Source organism: Parus major, chromosome Z, assembly GCF_001522545.3.
Source record: "Parus major isolate Abel chromosome Z, Parus_major1.1, whole genome shotgun sequence".
NCBI classification, from domain to species: Eukaryota; Metazoa; Chordata; class Aves; order Passeriformes; family Paridae; genus Parus; species Parus major.
Window position 1 is genome coordinate 30,753,167 of NC_031799.1, and position 20,626 is coordinate 30,773,792.

Consider the following 20,626-nt stretch of genomic DNA (forward strand, 5'->3'; position numbering starts at 1 on the left):
ACCTGGAGGTTTATTCCATACCACATTACACCATTGACAGGGGAGGGGACAAGATACTGTCTTTTGAGATGAAGGGTGAAAAAAAAGTGTCATTTTCTGTCATTGTTCATTGTCTCTAGGTCTATGGTGAACATTTTTGCATTTGGATCACCCTCTTTTCCATACCCTTGTTGTTAATATTGTTGCTGTTACTATTTGTTTTCTTATCTCATTGCTGTTTAAGGTAAATTGTTCTTACCTCAACCCATGATCTTCAGCTCTTGTACCTCCAAACCTCAACTCCATCCTGCCAAGTGACAAGTGGAAGGGTAATGGGGGAGTAAACGAGCAGCACATGATTTGGCAGAGTCTCGGTGGGGAACTGAATTGGGAAGAATCATTCCTAAACCACAAGGTGAAAAAACAATCTGTAGATTGAATGAGATGCCTACTGTGGTCAACTGATGCAAGCCTGTGTCCAGTCTTCCTGGTCCCTTTCATTCTGCTGACAGGTGAGTTATCAACCACTCTAGCACAACTGAGCTAGATTATTATTCTTGTTCCCTGTCAACATCCTCCAAAATCAGAAGTGCTTATGTCTCACTCCTAGCTAGTCTTTCCTACCATGAAAGATGTTTAGGGAGCAGGAAGGCCTGCTTAGAGGATGAACAGAAGGCTGTTTATGCCAGGGTTTGTGACCTGTTTGTAATACCTGGTGAATGCAGCAATGATTAACAGAGGGGATGTGGCAGCAGGAAACCAGATTCAATTACAAAAAGAACAGGATGTGAAACTGCAATCACTTTACAGCCCCAAATTTTATGAAATCTCTTTCCTCATCAGATATTTAAGATGATTCTGATGTACATCAAAAAGGGAAAGGTAGGAACATGCTGAGTATTCTGTGGCAAACAGCACTACTGCTTACAGAAAAAACCTGCTGTCACTTTCCTTTTGGTACCACATACAACTATTTTCTTTTCTCTTTTTTTTTTTTTTTTTTCTCCCAAAAAGACTGTGTATTAAAAGCAGATTTTCAATGAAACAAATCAGATCATATAAATGAAAATCTGAATTTTCCAACTATTCAAAATGTGGATGCAATTGGTTAAATCACTATGAAATAACAGTTCTGTGTTTTCCAGATCAATTTAATAACACTGAACAGATTACAATAGTTTTTAATTAATTTCTGAGGTTCAGCTTATAATATCCAGTTCCTAGACTGATTTTTAACCTGGTAATATTTTAACATTTTGTTATTTCACAGATATAAGTTAAGCAATTGTTTGAGTTTTTCTAAAAATAAGTATTCTCTAAAAATGTTCAAATACCTCTCAGACCATTTAAATGCAGAGCAAGGGATCATTAATTAGATTTCTGAAGGAAGTCAGAAGCTTGACGTTATTTTGCCTGCTCCTTATGAGCTCTTGCTAGCTAAATCTTAACTACCAGACAGATACAAACCACATAATTTTTATACTTTACAGCCTTGAAGCATAACAAAACATCATGAATATAACCAATTTTAGCTGCATGTGGAATCTTAAATAAGACAACTGAGGATTTTTTTTAGCAATATATGTGCAGGGTTTGATAGAAAGCTTTTGGTTTATTCACTTGTTTGCATTCAGCAGACACAATAAAAGACCATATCATGGAGTGTAATGTCTTTCTAACTTTAGGACTAAAAACACTACAAAGTTCTGCTACCTCCAGAGTTTCAAAGGCCTCTAGGTGGCTCCCGTTCTGTCATCCCCTGAGCAGACCTTCCTTACTCCAAATAGTGTGTTGAAGAAGTAATTTGCACTACAAAATCTGACCATAATAATCTGAACACCTTTGGTATAATGTAATATTGCTAACTAACCTAATAGTTTTTGAAGTCTTCTGTTTTGTCACCACAAATAGAAAATACATGCAGATTTTTTAGTGCAGGTTGTCAAGCTGGTTATTTAGGTAGCTTTCACCACACTGCACCCCACATAAGGTTTTGAATTAACAAAAGCTATCCCCAGAAAGATAAAATGGTACATTAAATAAAAGAAAGCAAAAATTGCAGTATCTTTTCATTGCAATCCAAAAAGTCTCACAGAAGCAGGAGAAGTGCTAGCATGTTTGTGGTCAACATCTGACAGTTGCCAGTGGGATGATACCTACAGAGAAATGAATTTGAGTTCTCATGGGCACCCTGCTACACTGCTGTTATCTCACTGACTGTTTTACTAGCCTGATGCTTTGGATGGTGTTGTCAGCATTATACAGAATGAACTTGTGATAAATTTATAATATACTGTCCACTATGCTTTTAAGGTTGTTTAAAAATTTTTAAGTCTGAAGAAAATATTGAAAACAGATGAGAAAAGATTTTTTGGCAGCCAAATAACAGCAAGAATCCTCCTGTCTAGATTATGCAGAGGGATTTGAATATGGGATATTCAGAGCAATGTTCTGGTGATACCAAGGTTACCTTTCTTTGAAAAAAACATTTGTAACATGAGTGGCAATATATCCCTAGAAAGGCTCAGAGAAGAAACCTGAAAGCATCTGTACAAAAGGTGAAGCACTATCTCAAGCAAAATTATACAAAGATTTGATCAATTTGCACAGAAGTTTATGTAATTGATCTCTGTATGGACCATCTTATCTTTTACTTGTGTTGTGACATGATTTTACTCTGGAAATCATGACCTAGCAGTAGCAGCTGAAATACAGAAGGAATCTTTGTGAGTTCCTTTAGGGAATGGTAGAAATTTTTTTTTTGTTTCCTGAAACAGCAATGAGAGCAGTCTGGTAGCTGAAGATAAATTCTTGGCTAGCAGCAAAATTTATAAAATTGTTTCAGCTCCACAGGTGCTATGAGCTGGTGACAGTAGGCAAATGTGGCTGCCGTCATATATCTATACCTTCAGGGCCACAAAGCAAGACTCCCTGCCTGATCCACGCACTTCCCATGTTTTCTAGGAATGGCAATATATTGGTAGAAGGATTAAACTATGCTGCTAATGACTATCCATGTATTAGAGGAATTATGCAACTAGCCATTAAGATTTCAGGAAACCAACAAAGTGTTTTGAACTGAAAAGGTACAGGACTTGAGCTGCACGCAATAGGAAAAACAAAACATTCATATTTGCTGGTTGATACTAAGGGGGACAATATTGCCTAGACCCAGGTGAAATTACAAGATGTTTGGCTGCAGAACTGCAACAGAAAGGTCATTTCATGCTTTGTTGCATAAGCGTGTTGATGGAAATCTTCATATTGGAACATGTTAGATAAACCTATTTATTTCCAAGAAGAAAACCTCAACCTTAATTAAAAATGTTCTAGGTTTCATATGCATCTTGTTTTATGAAAGCTGAGCTTCTGAGAGTCTAAGTAATTTGCAAATATTTTTTCCTTTCATAAGCAATCACTTAATTTAAAAAAATAATTGGTTTGAAATCCTTTTCCAATTTTAAAAGATGCCCAGGTACCATCCATGACCAGATTCAATCTGACGATAGGACTGAAATGATCTGATAAGTATTCCACTTGTAACAGCTGGTGTGAAATTTTTGCCAGTCTTCTTCAGAAGAGAAGTCTGTGTAAACATTTCCTTTGTGTTTTTGCCTCATGGTTATCCTTTCCAAGAACAAGCTGTAAATCAGGTTAAGTGTGGCTTCTGTAAAATTTCTCTCACTACTGCCATAGTTATCATAGAATCATAGAACAGTCTGGGTTGGAAAGGACCTTAAAATCACAACCCCCTTGCCATGTGCCTTCCACTAGACCAGGTTGCTCCAAATGCCGTCCAACCTGTCCTTGAACAATTGAGTGGGGCATTCCTAATTTCACTGCGCAGCCTGTTGCAGTGCCTCACCACACCTACATGTTTTGTAAATAGTCCCTGTCCATCTTTTGGGGGTTTTTTTGTAGGCTTCCTTCAGGTACTGGGTAACCACGATTAGGTAGCTATGAAGCCTTCTCTTTCCTGGTTGAACAAACCCAATTCCCTCAGGCTTTCCTCATAGGAGAAGTGCTCTGATGGAAAAGTTTCTCCTGAATAGCTTCAGTATTGTCTGAACAGCCAAGCAATCTACATTTGCTTAGCTCCTCTAACACCCAAAAGTCAGAATTTTGCAAGTGGGTCTTTAATGATTGTTTAAAATGGTGGCCTTGTCTGTAGCTATCTGTGTAACTACATCAGTTATGAGTACAAAAGGTAGGGTTTCAAACCAGACGTCACCTAACAACAGTCTGTTCTGATCTGACATGCTCATTACAGAGGGATAGATCACCTCTGAACTGCATTACAGTTAGAACAACCTTCAAAAATAAAAAAAATTAAAACTAATACTGGTCATGAATTAAGACAGATTTTGGCATCTGTGTGCCAGAGAGACTGAAACAGCTGGATGCGATTCATTTTAGCTTTCATTATCTATCCTCTGCTTTCTTTTCAGTATTATGTGAGTCATGTTTCTGCACTAGAACTCCAACTCAACAGTCATAGGATGTTTTAGGGATTTCCTCAGGATCATATAGTCTAAGTTGCCAGACAGGTTTACTTAAAGATAGGTTTATTATCCATTGCATTGTTTAGACACTATAAAATTCATATATTGGTGAAAAACATTCACTATCTTTCACATTAAGCCAATATTAACTTAAGATGAGAAATTAATTTAAAAAGTGATTTTAAACTGTGAGATGTTTATCATCAAACTCAGATTATGATATAGGATTTTTTAAAAAAACTTTATTGGAAAAGACACTAACACACTTCAACCCCAAATATATACATACCTTAAACATTCTGCAGTTTGCATTGAATTCTTGTATAATCCTCTACACATAACAACTCAGATAACTAAAAGTAAGTATAATAAGAGGCTCATTTTGTACATTTTGCATTTGTTACAGAGATAACACTGTGTTACAAACTTTTAGTTTAACCAAGAACTCTTCAGACTAATTTAGTGGTGCCTTGTCATTGGTATGATTGCAGTGAAACTTTGTTTATCAAAGAATTTGCTTTGGAATGCACACCCATTGGTGAGGCTCACTTATTTTTCTCAGGAAAGTGCACAACAGGCAGCTGATTTAGCTCTTCTGTGTCCTTGGCACAGCTCAGAAGCCTCTTGCTCTGGGGCCATTTCACTGGAAGTTACGTTACTGTTTAAGTGTGCAATAACCCATTGCATGTATCCATGGGTTACTTTACATAGATACAATATAAACAGAGCACAGGTTGAGTCCAGTGAAAATTTAAGTCATGATACACAGGGAAAGGCCTAAAGTAAAAAGTAACAAAAGGTGAAGATGTTCAAGACAAAGTAAGGTAAGGTGAAGATGGATTACAGGGTGAGGGGATTTTACTAGCAGCAACAGCAGAATCTGAACTGCAGCAGTAACATTTCCTGCAACATTGAAACTGTATTACAGATGACTCTGCAGATGTCTTGGGGCAGAGATCTGCTTTACCACTGTGAGTTAGGGATACTTATGCACCTGAGAAGTCTTGCTATCCCCAAGTAGCTAGCTACACACTGAACACAAATGATGACTTTAGCTCACCTCTGCTTGGCTCTGAGTTTTGCCTTATTCTGGAGCCCTCTTTTCAATGATGTCATTGCCTGCTCTAGTGTAAAGTAACCCTATGAGCACAGCTAAGTTTCTTCTGCTACCAAGTTAGGCCCAGCCACTTGGTTAATTTTTAAATGGACGCTCTGGAAACATGGTGTGCCAGGATTATTTCAAGGAGACCTGCTGGTGTTCAGCACCATTAGATCATTAGATTCTGAATTTCCAAATGAATCAAGGTCTTATCTAAATTTCAGCAGCCACAATCAACTAAAGAACCTAACTTGCTATCAAACCAAGGAATCCCCAGAGCCTTATGCTTTGTATTCAGACATGCTGACACAGTTTAATGTGACAGTTTAATGTAAGTTTTTCCCTTGATGCCAACAGCAACTAGTAATGTTTAACAGTTACAAGCGCACAAGATGAGTCAAAGGCAGAAGCTTTGATTCATACCTACTAATGTTGTAAGCATGTTTTTTAGCCTAAAATGTTACAAAAATCACTCCTGCTCCACAATTAATAGGCTTGCATTGGTTTACTGACAATAATAAGGTTTATTTTCAACAAAAGGGAGGTATGGAGGATGGAAGCAACAGAGAGAGATTACTGGGCTGCAAGTAGGGCTTAAATATGAAGTGGCTAGGAATTTTATCTACATTAGACCATGCACAAGTATTACTGATGTAAAAGCTTTCATTTAACACAAAGTCTTACTAAGAACTGCAATTAGAGCTATGCATATGTGTTTAGATGCAGAAATGTAGCCTTGTGCCACACTGATAAAATAATTTAGATCTTTGGATCAAATCCAGAACTGCAAATACTGAGACAAAATAATTTCCAATAAATGGAATTAATTTGCAACACAGTTGTGAGCATTCCTGTTATTATTGCAGCACATACAATCAGGTATGTGGTGTACGCGCCTATACAATATTGGGTGAAGATATTAAAAAAAAAAAAAAAAAAAGAGAGAGAGAGAGAGAAAGAGAGACAAAAGAAAAACAGTGTGGTCTGAACACAGTAGTAAACTGCATTTTAAATTTTTTTTTTTTTTTTAATTTGTGGCTATTAGATAGGCAACTCCTTTTTTCATAATCACATGGAATTTGCCTGAAACAATGTAATCTATATTTATTCACTTGGGCAAAATAAGAAGCTGGAAAATTCCAGGAAACCTTGCTAATCTGTAGCAATCTATAGTTATATAATATATAGCAATTAAACATTCATATCCATCACTGAGAACCTCCAACTCCCAGGAAAAATCTAGCACACACATGTGCTGGGCAAGATGCAAGTTATAAAGCCTTTGTCAGTTCTGAAAACATAGAAGTTTTTGTACCAACTAAGATGTTCAATCTCCAGCTATTGCTTACTTCTCTGGCTAACACAGACTTTGTGGATTTTGACAGGGAAGATTGTCAAGCTTTCAGTATCCCATTTCTTGGCACTCATGGACTCCCTCTGCTCAACTGCCTGTGCTGTTAAGTACATATATACATCACAGAAATGTTAAATTTTTTTTTCAAGCACTGTCATTTCACATTTGGTTAACAGGTTTGAGCTGCTCTTATTCTGGGTTTTTTCCTTTTCCCAAGGATTAGAATCTCAAGGCTGGCTGGCCCCTCTGGAAACCTCTAGTACCATGGTGACTTGAGCAGGATCAGCCACAGCTAGCTGCCCAAGATTGAGTCAGGTTAGTATACCTCAAGGAGGGAAGCTCCACAACATCTCTGGGCAATTGGTGTTCAAGTACCTTTGCAGAAAATAAGTTTTTTTAATATTTAAATACTTTAATATTTAAAAATATTTTTCTTTATTTAGATTACCGTTCATCACCTTCTGCCTTATCACTGCATAAAACAGATAGCAGCCTTGCTCCAACATCTTTACCCTCCCATCAGATATACTCACATTGATAAACTCCTCCCCCAAGCCTGCTCTTCTTGAATGTAGAAAGCCCCAGGTCCACTGTTTAAGCTGCAAGCCCGTCATCATCTTAGTGGTTCTTCAGTGGACTTGCCCCAGTGTGTTCCCAGTTTCTATTTCTGAGAACCCAGCACTGGACACACCATTTGGATGTGTCTCAGCAGTGCTAAGGACAGAGAGAAGGTCACCTCTCTTGACTTGTTGTAATGTTCTGCCTGATGCAGCCAGGGTGGTTTTTGATCTTTGCCACAAGGGTATGCTGCTGGCTCATGGTCAGCTTGGTGTTCATCAAGATTCCCCGGCTGTTTTCTGTCACACTGCTCTCCTGTTGGTTAGCACCCAGCATGTGCAGGAGTGTGGGGTTGTTTGTCCCTGGATGCCAGGTTTGGCATTTTTTCTTGCTGAATTTCTGAGAGTTCCTGTCAGCCCATTTCTCCACCCTGATGGGGTCCCTTGGGATGACAGCACAACCATCTGGTGTATCCACTAATTCCTTCCACTTCTTAAAATAATTAACAAAATTGTGAAAATACTTGATATTATCAATCTTCACTTGTTATCACTGTCAGACATAGAATTAAAAGGCAAAACTAAATGGCAGGTATCAGATCTTCAATAAGATAATTATTAGAATAACTCTACTAGAACACTTGTGTTTTGAAATCTTAACTCTCAAGCCTGAACAGAAATCCTCTTTTAATGACTCACTGCTCTCAACATTTTCTATTTAACTACCTTTTATATTATTCTGCCACATCTGTTCAAAACCTGTCACAATGTGCCAGCTTGCTGTGACAGTCCAGTGGTTGGTACTATGTGCTATGGCAAATTTGGTTCAAATGTGGTGAGGGGAACGCATTTTCATGCTTCCTTTTCAACAATGTTTTAAATAATTATGTAACTTTGAACGTGCTTTCACCAGGTTCCCCCCCCCGCCCCTTTGTCTTCTAGAAACAGAAAGAAAATTCACAGACCAAAATTATTTCTCGTTTGAAGCTAGATATTGGCCGAACAGAAGGCTATGGGAGATTTCATCAACAAACTGCAGTTGCCAAAAGGAGCAGGAATATTTTTCTGCCACCATAACATTTGAGCCCCTCTTTGGCAGGTATTCGATCGGCAGCTCCGTTCTCAGCCGAGGGATGCCCGGGGTGCCGCAGCAGCAGCGGCCAGCCCGGGGAGGGTGGCCGCAGGTGGCATGTTCTAGCCGGCCCACACTAGATGGCAATGCTCGCCCGGCTCTGCAAAGCGGGACGCAAAAAGCAGCATGGGACACGTCCTTTGTAGCCTGCCGTGATCGTATAGTGGTTAGTACTCTGCGTTGTGGCCGCAGCAACCTCGGTTCAAATCCGAGTCACGGCACGCTGGGAACGCGGCTGTTTTAGACCTCCCGTCTGGGGACTGCGCCGGGGAGGCGACACCCCGCAAACCCTCACTCTGCAGAAAGCACTTCGGTGTCTGATTTACAGAAAAAGACAGGTGAGAGAAAGCAGCAGCTGCACAAAAGAAAGGTTCATACGTCTCACCGATACCTGACAAGGTATCAGTGGCACTCTGTGTACCATGAGCTTTTTCCGTCCCTTTTTGTGTGATTTCAACAATATCACGCAGACGTTGCTGTACTAATGTTGTCTGGGACAACATTTTCTCCGATTTCACACTGTCTGACAATTCTTTTAACAAACGACCTTCCCAGCAAACATTAATTTCTTCCTATGATCTGTTCCCAGGGATTACTCACCACAAAGGAAAATTTCAGAAGAGTTTTTCTAGAAAGAGCAGCAAAAAAGGCACTAAATCACATGCAAATTATTTCTTTACCGTCAGGCTTCATAGTATCTTTACTCAAAGAATAATGCATTTATGAGATGAGTAATCAATGGCAGCAAATGTAAGGCATCATGTCTAGGTATAAATTTTATAAAAGAGAAACAAGACACTGCTGGAAGTGCAGTGTCCTNGAGGATGATGCAACCGAAAGGATTCTGCCACATGGCAGAAAAATGGTCTAATAAGATTCCCTGTTTATCAAAGCAACATTCATTCCTTCTGCCCATTCTGCCTGCTGAGTGTTTCTGTCTGCTAATGCAGGAATGCTAGGGACGAGTGGCTTTCCAGTATGGGAAAGGTGAGGTAGAGAACCTGGCTGAAAGGTACAAGGGAAGAAATTTTGAAGAGACACTCCCAGGCGCCTACTGTTGGCAATTTGTATGCTGATTGGATGGTGTGGCAACACAGTTCTAATTTGTTATTAATAGAATATGCTCAAAAATGTATTAACAAACTTAGATTATTTAACCAACTGGAATTTTATCTGTAGAAAGCTACTCATCCTGATGACTGAAGTAAAGACTGCTCATTTTAACTGAATGATTTCTTCATACTGAAGCACACAGCCTGACTACAGGTAAAGAGAAGAAACAGGTTGAAAAAGGAGGAAGCAACAAATACTAATTTATAGCAAATGGATTTATGTTTCTGACAGTTGAGGCCAGATTCTCAAAATTTTTCCTTACTGCGGATGGTGCATGTCCTTCTGAGATCAAACATCATTCAGGCAACCAGACAGTTGGTTCACAATTCCTGGCAAACTTCCTTCAGGTGTTTGTCCAGACTTACCTGGAAACTATTAAGATGAAAAGGATTGCTTTTAAAGCAGAGCTCACAAAACTCTGAAGACCTGCAGGGAATATTTAATTCAATTTAACCCATCTATCAGCAAACAGAATTAAGAATGACCTTAGGGTGAAACAAAACTAGTGAACCAACTGCAAATCTCTTTGTAGAAATGATATTTTTGTCTTTCTGGAAGACTTTGTGTTTCTTGTATTAGGACTTCAAGAGTTCTTTTGCAATTATTTTTCAGTCAAGCTCAGTTCTTAAGCAAAAAAAAATCAACAATGCAGCCTTCAAAACATGTTTCCAGCACGAATTTTCTATGATGTGCTAATTCTTTTACTGTTGCTTTAGCAAAATAATTCAGACTGCTTTCTCAAGTAACAGTAAAATACCAATTTATACCATATGGTTTTTATACAGATGTCTTCATAGCTATATGGTAAAGAAATTGTCTTCCCTGTGTCAAGAAAAAGGTCAGTACACCTTGTCACCTTCAGCTGCATGGTGAATAATAACAATAGTACAGGTCCCAGAATAAGCACATCCTAGTATGCCAGATTTTCCTAAATAATTTAGATAAAATTATGGAGAGTAAAAATAAGAGGTTTGCTGCTCATATTAGAGAACAACAGAGGAAAAAAAATCTTTATTTGAGGAGCCTGGAAGCATGAGATCTGAACTTGGAATTCAGGAATAAATAAAAAAAATAAAAAGAAATAAAAAGAAAAATACCAGAAAAATTGAGAGAGCTCTGTTGTTGGCTCCAGGCACAGCTTTCAGGTGAAAGAGGTACAAAGGTGCTAGTTTAGCAGCACAGAGATGCTGATTGTGTTGACATTACAGACTGTGCTATAAAAGAATCTTTTTGCTAATTATTACAAAATACCAAAATTATACTCTCTTCTCAAAGAATTTAAAGCACTTTGAATTTAAAGCATGTTTTGAGATCCTTTTGGACTAAGGCTTTTTTGAGGTGAAAACTGAATTCTTTTGGAAGGAGTATCACAAAGTGTCATGTCCTGAGATGTATTTGGTGCAGAGAAAACATACACAACACAACATTTCTATATAAAAGAGTGGAAGAAAAAGTTGTAAAACATTAGAATTAATTTCATGAAGCTTTGTGAAAGAATTATTTATCAGACATGTTTGAATCTGAATCTGAATGGAAGAGCTGATTTGTTTCTGTGAAATTTTAAATCAAAATATTACATCTATAAAGATTTTAGAATAAAGAAAAATGAGAACTTGATTAAGATGAAAACAGATAGAGAAATAAATTTTTTAAAAGTGAGACATAAACCATTAGTTAGATAGTTTTGGAGACATTTGGTGAGTTTGGGTTTGTGCTGAGCTTTTGACAAAGAAGTAAAACCAGGCCTTATTCAGTAGTTTGAATTGTAGTCAATTGAATTGAATTGAATTGACTGTAGGACTCAAACCTGAGTCAAAGCTTACCAAAAGCAGTACAAGCCAAAAGCTTCAAAAATTGAACAAGAATCTTCACATGTGTTCTGGTGCAGCTCTCTCCAGTGCTGCAGCTGCTAAAGCATTATTAATAAGAAGCAGTCTTATTTAGAGACCAGGACAAGTTTTCTTTCAAGAAACACCAAAGACAGATTATGAGAACAGGACTGCAACATCAGACATTGTTTATGTAGTTCTGTTTACACATCAGGCTCAGGAATTTCTCTGCCTGCCAAATTTTTCCCAATTACTACCCATTCCGCAATAATAGCCTGTAAACTCAGGGCTGAATTTCCAGAGGTAAAATCATCCCACCTGTGAACTGAATTCCTGGCATTCCTTGCTAAAGCACAACCAGGTATTTAAGCTTTCAGAAGTTCTTTTTATCACATATTTCCTTTCAAAGAGTCTACTTGACCACAGCTTTTTGAAAGGATTTCAGAAGGGACCTATAAAAGTTTTAATATGAGCTGCACTCCTGTAAAGAGAATGAAAAAACCAGAATTAATTTGATTTGATGACTTTGGGTTCAAAACAGCCATTGCCTTCTATCCTGCTCAACACCCGATACGGACATCAGACTGGATACAACCACCTTTGCTGCACTCCTGAAAAATGAAGGATAACAGAAACCTACAATAGACTCTATTAATGCTGCAACAGTTTTTCAAGACTTTATGGTCAGTGCTGCATTTTCAAAATACCTGTCCTTCTCTGTAACTTGAAAAGTCTAGCAGTTTTGGCCCTAATCAACAGCTAATGTTAAGATACAATAATGAGAAAGAAATCTTTCCCCAAGAACTTAATGAGTACATAATATTAGTTTTTAGTTTCAGTGCTAAGAAGCAAAGTAGTTGTGCTAGGTATATGGATAGACACCTTCATGTCTTAAAGATTTCATGTTTTATGCAGAATGAGCCATGAATGAGAACAATAGCAAGCACAAAATGACATGGGAAAACTGCAAAGGAAGACATGTACTCTTTTGTTATTCCTTGTTTTTAAACTACTATTCATTTTGTGCTTGCTTTCAGTTTGCTTCCTAAAGGTAGAGAAAGCTGCTGACCCTGCTCTATGGCTCCCAAATTGCTCTTAGACAATAAAAAAATCAGAGTTTCAGAAATAGATTTATGTAAGCCCATTAATATTTTTAATACTTTATTTTTACTATTTAGACCATGGTTTCCAGCTGGAAAAGTGTTATGTGGACATGTCTACTAGACATGACAACCCACATATTCCAGCAACATACAGGCAAACCTTTGTGCAATTCAAGGTTCAAAATTAGTTCCAGAATTACCCTTTGTGTTTCCTAGTCTGCTGTCCTGTTATCCTTGGAAACTCCTTTGCACTGAAGTCTTTGTTTTCTTTTTTTTTTAAAGAGAAGGGAAAATTGATAAATATTTTCTCATGAAGTGGAATGCTGAGAGACATCTGCACTTGCATGTTTATATTCCAAACTGAAGCTGGCTTTTAATTTTCATTTTCTTGTGGGAAGAATAAATAACTGCAGGGGAGGTGGTAAGAAAGCGCTGATTATCTGCTTATACCATCCTTGATCTCAGTTTATAACATTACCATTGAGCTAGCAAAACAAATATTGGAATCCCAAATAAAACAAATCAAACTAAATAACCACAGTTTTCCAGTAGGCCATCATTAAAAAAAAATACCATTTTTAAAAAGGGCATTCAGAATTTGTCTACTGTCCTAATGAAATTCTTCAAAATCATCAATAATTACAGTAAGGTAGTATTTAGCTACAGATGAACACTGGATATAGAGAAGTCAGTTCCAGGTAGGTTGAGGTCAAGCAGGGGTGAGCTTTGAGTGTTTCAGCAGCCTCAGGATGATGCATGAGTAGAGCAAAATATTTGGTGTGGCAATTTTTGGATTCCTTTTTTAGGACTTAATTCACTAGGATTCTTTAAAAAGTACATGCACCTGTGATGAGTTAATTTACTGTTTCTGGATTTCATAAAATCTGACACAGCAGATGACATTTCTGAAAAACTACCACTATCTACAGGGATAGAGTACAAAAGATCATCCTGGTCTTTTCATGCTAGTACATATTTCTAAATTGCTTTCTTTTGGGAAATCAGCCACATTTGTCTCATCAATTAGACCAAGAATTCACGAGCTAATTACTCTGACATGCTCCTAAAAGGCTGAATGATATTTAACCAAGAATTCTAAGGCAAATCAGAGGAATACTCAAAGATATTGTGAAGAATATAACAGAAAGAGCTCTTGTGAACCTGAGGAAGGTCAAAACATGCCAGGGGTCATTAGCCTACTACACCAAAACTAGGACATGCAAGCCCATAGTCTCCCAAGGTGATGTGCCCTCCCAGGTTTTCAGCCATACAGGACTCTGATTTTTCCTGACACTGATGTTAAAAAAGATTAGTTTCACTTTCTCACTCAGTAGGAGTGCAAAATATTTTCCTGCTCCCTTGGAGAAAGAGAAATGCACCTGTCATTCACACTTTGAAGAAGCTGTCCTGTTGCAGGAAGCCTGAATCTGTCTGGGCTTTTTGGAGGTGTTATCCATTGTAAAGGGGCAAATGTCCTGTCAGATGCAGCAGTGACAGAAAAGCAGTGCTTGATCTTGAGTTGATTCCTTATCAAATTCAAGGAACAACTGCCAGAAACTATTCAGTAGCTTAAAAATTATTTTATTAACCCATAATAATGATGTTTTATTAATGTAGTTATTACCAATTATGTAATTTTGTTTGTTTATTGCAGAAGCAAGCTGTTAGGTACCATAACCAATTTACTAAATCCAAATGGTAACCTATAAGTCTTCATACTGCGAATATGAGCTCATATTACTCAGTGAAAAAGGACAGTGAAATTACACACTGTTCCTACTATAAAAACAAAGAGAATCAACAGACAATGGTGATGGTTCCTCTTCTCTGTCACCAGCGAAGACCTTCTGCTGGCAACAGTCCAGGCCAAGGTAAGCAGGATTTCACATCTACCACTGTCATATTTCCAGGCTGATTGTTTTATTAGCATGAGAAACTAGGGAAGATCAAAACCAAAGAGACTTCATGGCTCAGTCCAGACATTAAGTAGCTGTAATGAGTAAAATTTCCATGGCTACTGTGAGACTGTGTTTATCACAGTATCCATAAAAATTTAAATCTAAAAAAATCCTGCTCGGCACCAGGATTTCTGAAATAATACTTATGCTATGTAGTCTTTTAGAAAAACATTCCTGTAAAAGTCACAGTTTCTAATTGCTTTTTCGTCTTAGTCGTAGACATCGCTAGCAGATCACTTTTGGTATGCGATCTGTAATTGCATCTCCTCAAAAGAGACATCATCCCCTGCCGTGACTCGGATTTGAACCGAGGTTGCTGCGGCCACAACGCAGAGTACTAACCACTATACGATCACGGCAAGCCATCAGAAAACTCAGATTAAAAGGGGCCATTTTTTTTCCCTGGTGCTCTTTAAAATGTCGTATAAATGGTGCCATCTGCAGTTTACAGTGAGCGTTAGCAGCAGCTTGGTCTAAACATTCTTACAATTAATTATCATCTCGAAATTGCCTCCAGACTCATTTTACCTCACTTGTAATAACCCATGTTTATCAGAATTGCCTAAAAAAATGGTTTGGGATTATTATAATATACTTTCCCCTGTCCCTTAAAAACCTTTTCAGAGATACGTTTTTTCTATTTTATCAGTAGTGGGGAACGCAAGGCATGACAACAGAGAAGTCTGACAGTGTAGATACAGATTTAAACAAATTATCAAAATCTGTTTAACTGATTAGTTAAACCTGATTGATTCTGCTGTAAATGTTTGCACTTATTGACATCATCTTCCTTGCCTCTGCTATGAGCACAGAACATAAAATACATATTTTCCAGAATTCGCATTACCTCTGTGAAAGAAAATGGTCAAACACTACAGATGAAGTCTGAGGGGAGTAAGGCCTTTGCTTCTATGAACAAAGACTATCAATTACTGAAGCTGAGATTCTGAGTGGCTCTTTTACAGATGTCCAGAGACAAGAAGACTGCAAACAGCATTTAAATAGGCAGAACAGCAAAATAATTACTAGTTCTTTCAAATGAAAGCTGCATGAGAAATCAAGCTACATACATGTAGAGAAAGATTATAATGAGGAAAAAGAGTAATGGGAAAACTCCAAAGCACTCAGCTCATGTTCAGTAAATGCAGAATGGGCTTTTTATGCTCACCTTCTCCAATATTCATTGTTTTAATAAAAAATGTTATCAGCTTAATTTCCTTGGCGAGCACAGCAGCACAACCACTGCAGTAGTACATGTCCCACTGAATCTCTGAAGAAGGAGAAAGACATACAAAAAAAGCTTGCTAGACTGTAATATGCAAGACTATTAACATGTCTTCAGCATGGTGAAATGTGTATTTACACATTACTGGATGAAGGTCTGCACAGTGGGATAATTCATAAGTACACTGTGCAAAAGAAACAGGAGGCTGGGAGTTTAAAATGTGAATTTACTAAACAGACTCTGTTCTGCTCTGCCTGAGGATCAGGGGGCCTCACTGCCTCTGTCTTAGGGTAAAACACTGGCACCCCTTGCACTTGCATGGAGGTCCATCCTGACACTGGAGCTGTGGGAGGGAAGGAGAAAGGATCACTTTCTGGTGGTTGGTGGGGGCACTTGGAGCAAAAGGGTCATCTGATGGTGGTTTGGACTGCTGTAATTCACCCTTCAGCCTTCCCAAATGGCTTAATGTGACCAGAATAGCATTTTTCACTCAGGGGTCAGCATACCCTTTCACAGGACAGAAAAATGGTATTGCTTAACATTATGGAGGTGAAAAAACCAAGAAAAATATTGTTGATTGTATCTTCTCTGAATTCTCTTGTTATTATAGACCTGTGAAGGCAGAGCTGTCAGAATATTTATTGCATTTCCATATGTATGGCTTTAAATAACTTTAGGTTTTCTAATTTCAGATCTTGTTATTACTGGTTACCTGTCCTGAAGTAATAAACACCTCGGGTTTTGGGTGAGTGCCTCAGAACATACAGATTTCTCCTAAAGACAGAAGTCAAATAAACATAGATACAGGTTTTTCTCCATGGCATCCTCCTTCAAAGCAAGGGCATTGAGTTAAAATTACTGCAGGACTCCTTGAGGTAGCTTATACCATGATAATCAGGAGGTTATGGAGATCTTAAATGTGGTTTAAAGACTTGTAGTTCTAGTGAGACAGGCTTTTTGCAAACTCTGGAACATGTATTGACCCATTATAGTGTTACCTCCCATCACAATCATTGGGATGCCTTAGCTTTGCAGCAGTGAAACTGGTTTGCTAGATTCCCCTCAAAAAATATCATATGATATTTTAAATCCAAGTGTCAGAGAAACAATTGTGAAAAAATCCCACTTCTAGTTCCATCTTATTGTATGAAGTTTACAATGTAATCAAATGTATTTTTTGCAAAGTTGGAGTCACTTGATGTACAATTTTTTTATTTCAGATCTATCTATACATGAGAATATAATATAACAATTATATTCATAAACCTTTGATATTAGCACACAATTTTTTGAGATGAGAAAACGAGCAGTAACCGCTGAATAACAAATGATAATTTCATGACTTGTACTACACTGGTACTCCTTTTCGTTTAATCTCTGCCTGTCTCTTTTTTTTTTTTTTTGCATTCATTAATATTTTTTATAATTTCTACTAGTAAAATGTTGTTACTGATTCCTATTTTGCCCTGAAAGAATGTTAGTGCACATAAGCATGTTTTGTGAAGTATTTGGTTAGTCATGCAATTCTCTGTCCCTGAGTTTTTTACCTTAGGCTCAGAAGACAGCTGTGAAATTATTACCAACATAATATAAGAAGATAATCTTTCAAAGCAATTACTTTTTCAGCTAACTTGTCAACTTTGGATAGAACATTTACCTTGTTCAGGGTAAGCTCTCTGGTCAAAAGGAAAAAAGAGTAATCTGAAGACACACAGACTACCCCCAGCAGCCAGCAGGTACTTGGGCAGGTCTGGAAGGAGAATTTGAAATATATACAAATAGCATACAGATCTTTCATTTCCAAGTGAGAGTCTTTACTTTTCAGATTAATTAATGTAGGATGAATCTCTCCTGTCATTGACTTTTAGCACAGGCAAATCTTTAATAGGACTAACCTCCAGGCTTCTAACCTGTGTTCCAGTTGAGTGTCCCTGACATCAGGCCATGGAATTTTTTGACTTTTTTGCCTTTTCAGTGAATCACATGTCCAAGACTTGACAGAAAAACTTGGGACAGACATACCCCTGCCACACTGAGAGCCAAGTAGCCCAAGACACACCGAGGAAACAGGAGAAGATGTTCAGGTCTCTCCTCTTCTTACTATTACATATCTGGGTTTCTCAGCCTGTTTTGTGCCTGTCTCTACCAGAAAGGCTATTTTTAACCTTAAAAATCAGAGACAAGCTCTATATAATTTTGAGTAACAATCTTGATTTCTGTGACTCAGAGTAACTTCATGCAGTTCAAATGTTTGTTCTGACCACATGATAGAACTGACTTGAGTGCTAGGTCAAAACCCAAACCTGGCATAATGATCTTTTTAGACTACTTTCTTTTAATTGTCACAGTTTGTAACAGGATATTGAATATGTATTTTTAAATTACTATTGCCATTTTACAGTAGGCAGTAGTCCTGTCCAGACATTTTGGGATATATAAGTGAAAAGTCACTGTTTTACAGTTTTAGAAAAAGAATTCTATAGGCATTTCTTTCTTTGGTGTCATGGATGCCTTCAAGCAAGAAAACACATTCCCCACATGTGCATGACTGATTTGTCTCAGTAAAACCTAGGATAGAACTTATTACAGGCTTAAAAAATTTTGCTTAAGGTTCTTAAAAACATAAAGGACTTTAAAGTTTTTGATGCAGCAATAATAAGGACATGCTATGAAAGTTTAGCATTTGTAGGAGGCAGAATCATCACCCAGATCAGAGATGCTGCTTGGAAGAATTGATGCACTGCTGGAGCTCTGATGTCCAGATGGACATATTCAATGCCCATGTCAAGGGAAGGTGAATGCCATGGTATGGCCACTTCTTAGTTTTCATTGCAGAGTTAACTTATGCAATATTTACATTTCCTATCCTCACTGGTTGCAATTTTTTAATGAACATGAAAGAAGGTGAGGACATGAAATTATATTTAAGTATTGTAAACAATTCAGGCCAGCATCTGGAGGTCTGCTCTACTCTTTTGGATGGAAGATGTAATTTGAAGAGTATAAAGTCACAGTGTTCTGTATATAGACAGTTCTGATTGGCAGTATTTCACAGTTGCATAGCCTGGAATTCAAGTAGTTTCTGCTGAAATGTTTGCTGACTGACTTTTCATGACATCCATGAAAATGGTTCAGCATTTTCACCACCAGCACTCGGTGTGGGCCTGCCAGCTGTATGGACTGAGCCAGCTTCCCAAAGGCAGGGTGTGCTCCCCTTCTCAGACCTGCAAGGAACAGGTCTGTGTGAGCCCTGCAGGGCCCTTTGTACTGCATGAGGACAGCACTCCACTCAGCAATACTGCATCTCCTGCCTTGCAGGGGCAGCTTTCAGCTGAGTCCAGCTTTCACCCCCTCCAATAAAGCATGGGCTTAAAAGCCACCAAAGGGTGAACAGCGAGGGAGAAAGCCAGCCAAATCTCCAGGAGAGGGTGAACCAGCTTTCTGCTTAAAGGGCTGTCATTCTGTTGAGCCTAGGACAGAGAGACTGAGTAAATTCAGGCAGCTTAGAGTTACCATAACAGGGTTATATAGGAATATAGAAGAATTTCCTGTGCTGTATATATGTTTGCCATTTGGCTACAGTACTTTCTTAGGCAGATTCTGCACAGAACTTCACTTTAGTCTGTGTATAGATGGAAAATACAATTAAAGCCCATTAGAAGTAAAGCCTGGGCTGAAAGGACTCTGGCAATTCATTAGACAGTTTTTTCATCAGCAAGTAGGCTTGTCTTTTCTTTTCCTAATATTATTTCTAGTAGTAGGGCAAATACTCTTTTTTCCTTCATAGGAGTGTAATCTACACTAAGAGTCCTAGTACAGAAAAGTTGTCTTGGGATTTCTGTTTTTCTTAGAATTCAAATTCATTCATGGTACAGTAATATTTCACCATGCACTCCCACAATCACACAAAAAAGTCAAAAGATACTATGGAAATATCTATTATTTTCCCTTAGCCAACATCATGTAACATTTCTGTGAACGAATTTTTCCCCCTTCTAATGATTTTGTTTTTCTTTTCCATTGTTCTTTTCCCTTCCTGCAGCTTTCAAGTCTCTTTTTGGTAGCCAGAGGCCTAGAGTGAATATAATGATTAAAACATTCTTCCACCAGAACTCTATCTGCTTACAGAAACAGAGTATTCTCAAACACAGTTTGGTTACTTCTGCAACCATATATATTTAAATATAGAGATATACTGCCCAAAGTGAGCAAGTGACATGGTTAAAATCTTCAAAGTAACAAAATGCCATACCATCAGCATTACATTATTCCAAGCATAGTTGTGCAATAAGCCTTACAGCACAGCTCCTGTGTCAATGATAAGAAAATTGTAGTCAGCTGCCAGTCACCCCACTTGCACAAGATACAGCCAACAAAGTGCTCAGGTCCACATTCTAAAAAGCAGATGCACTTCTGTTCATGAACAGAAAACTTCCAAAGTCTACATCACAAGTGGAATTTCCTACCCCGTTGTCCAATGCTCCTGGTATGCAGTCCACACCTGCACTGGCATTTCATTCTGCCTGCTTCTGGTACAAGTGAATCTGTCTTCTGTTGTTCCTTCATTTTGTAACTTTTATCCTCTTGTAAAATTCTCCATCTTACAGAATATTCATGTAGATTGTATTCCTACAGATGATGATCCTTATGGGTGGAACTTTTTTCCTTAAGTGATTTTTGCTCTTTAAAATTTTTGTATATTACTCAAGAAAAACATGTAAATCAACTTAGATTATAAAAATGTGCACTGTGGCTTGCCTGAGGTGCAGCATTAA

The 20,626-nt window shown here is 38.0% G+C and overlaps 2 non-coding genes across 2 annotated transcripts; one reads left to right on the forward strand and one right to left on the reverse strand.

The window, feature by feature from the left end:
* Nucleotides 1-8,772: 8,772 nt before the first annotated feature.
* Nucleotides 8,773-8,844, forward strand: TRNAH-GUG. The gene has a single exon. It is a non-coding gene; the product is annotated as a tRNA-His (tRNA).
* A 6,069-nt stretch (nt 8,845-14,913) lies between these two features.
* On the reverse strand, nt 14,914-14,985 carry TRNAH-GUG. Its single transcript has one exon. It is a non-coding gene; the product is annotated as a tRNA-His (tRNA).
* Nucleotides 14,986-20,626: the final 5,641 nt, after the last annotated feature.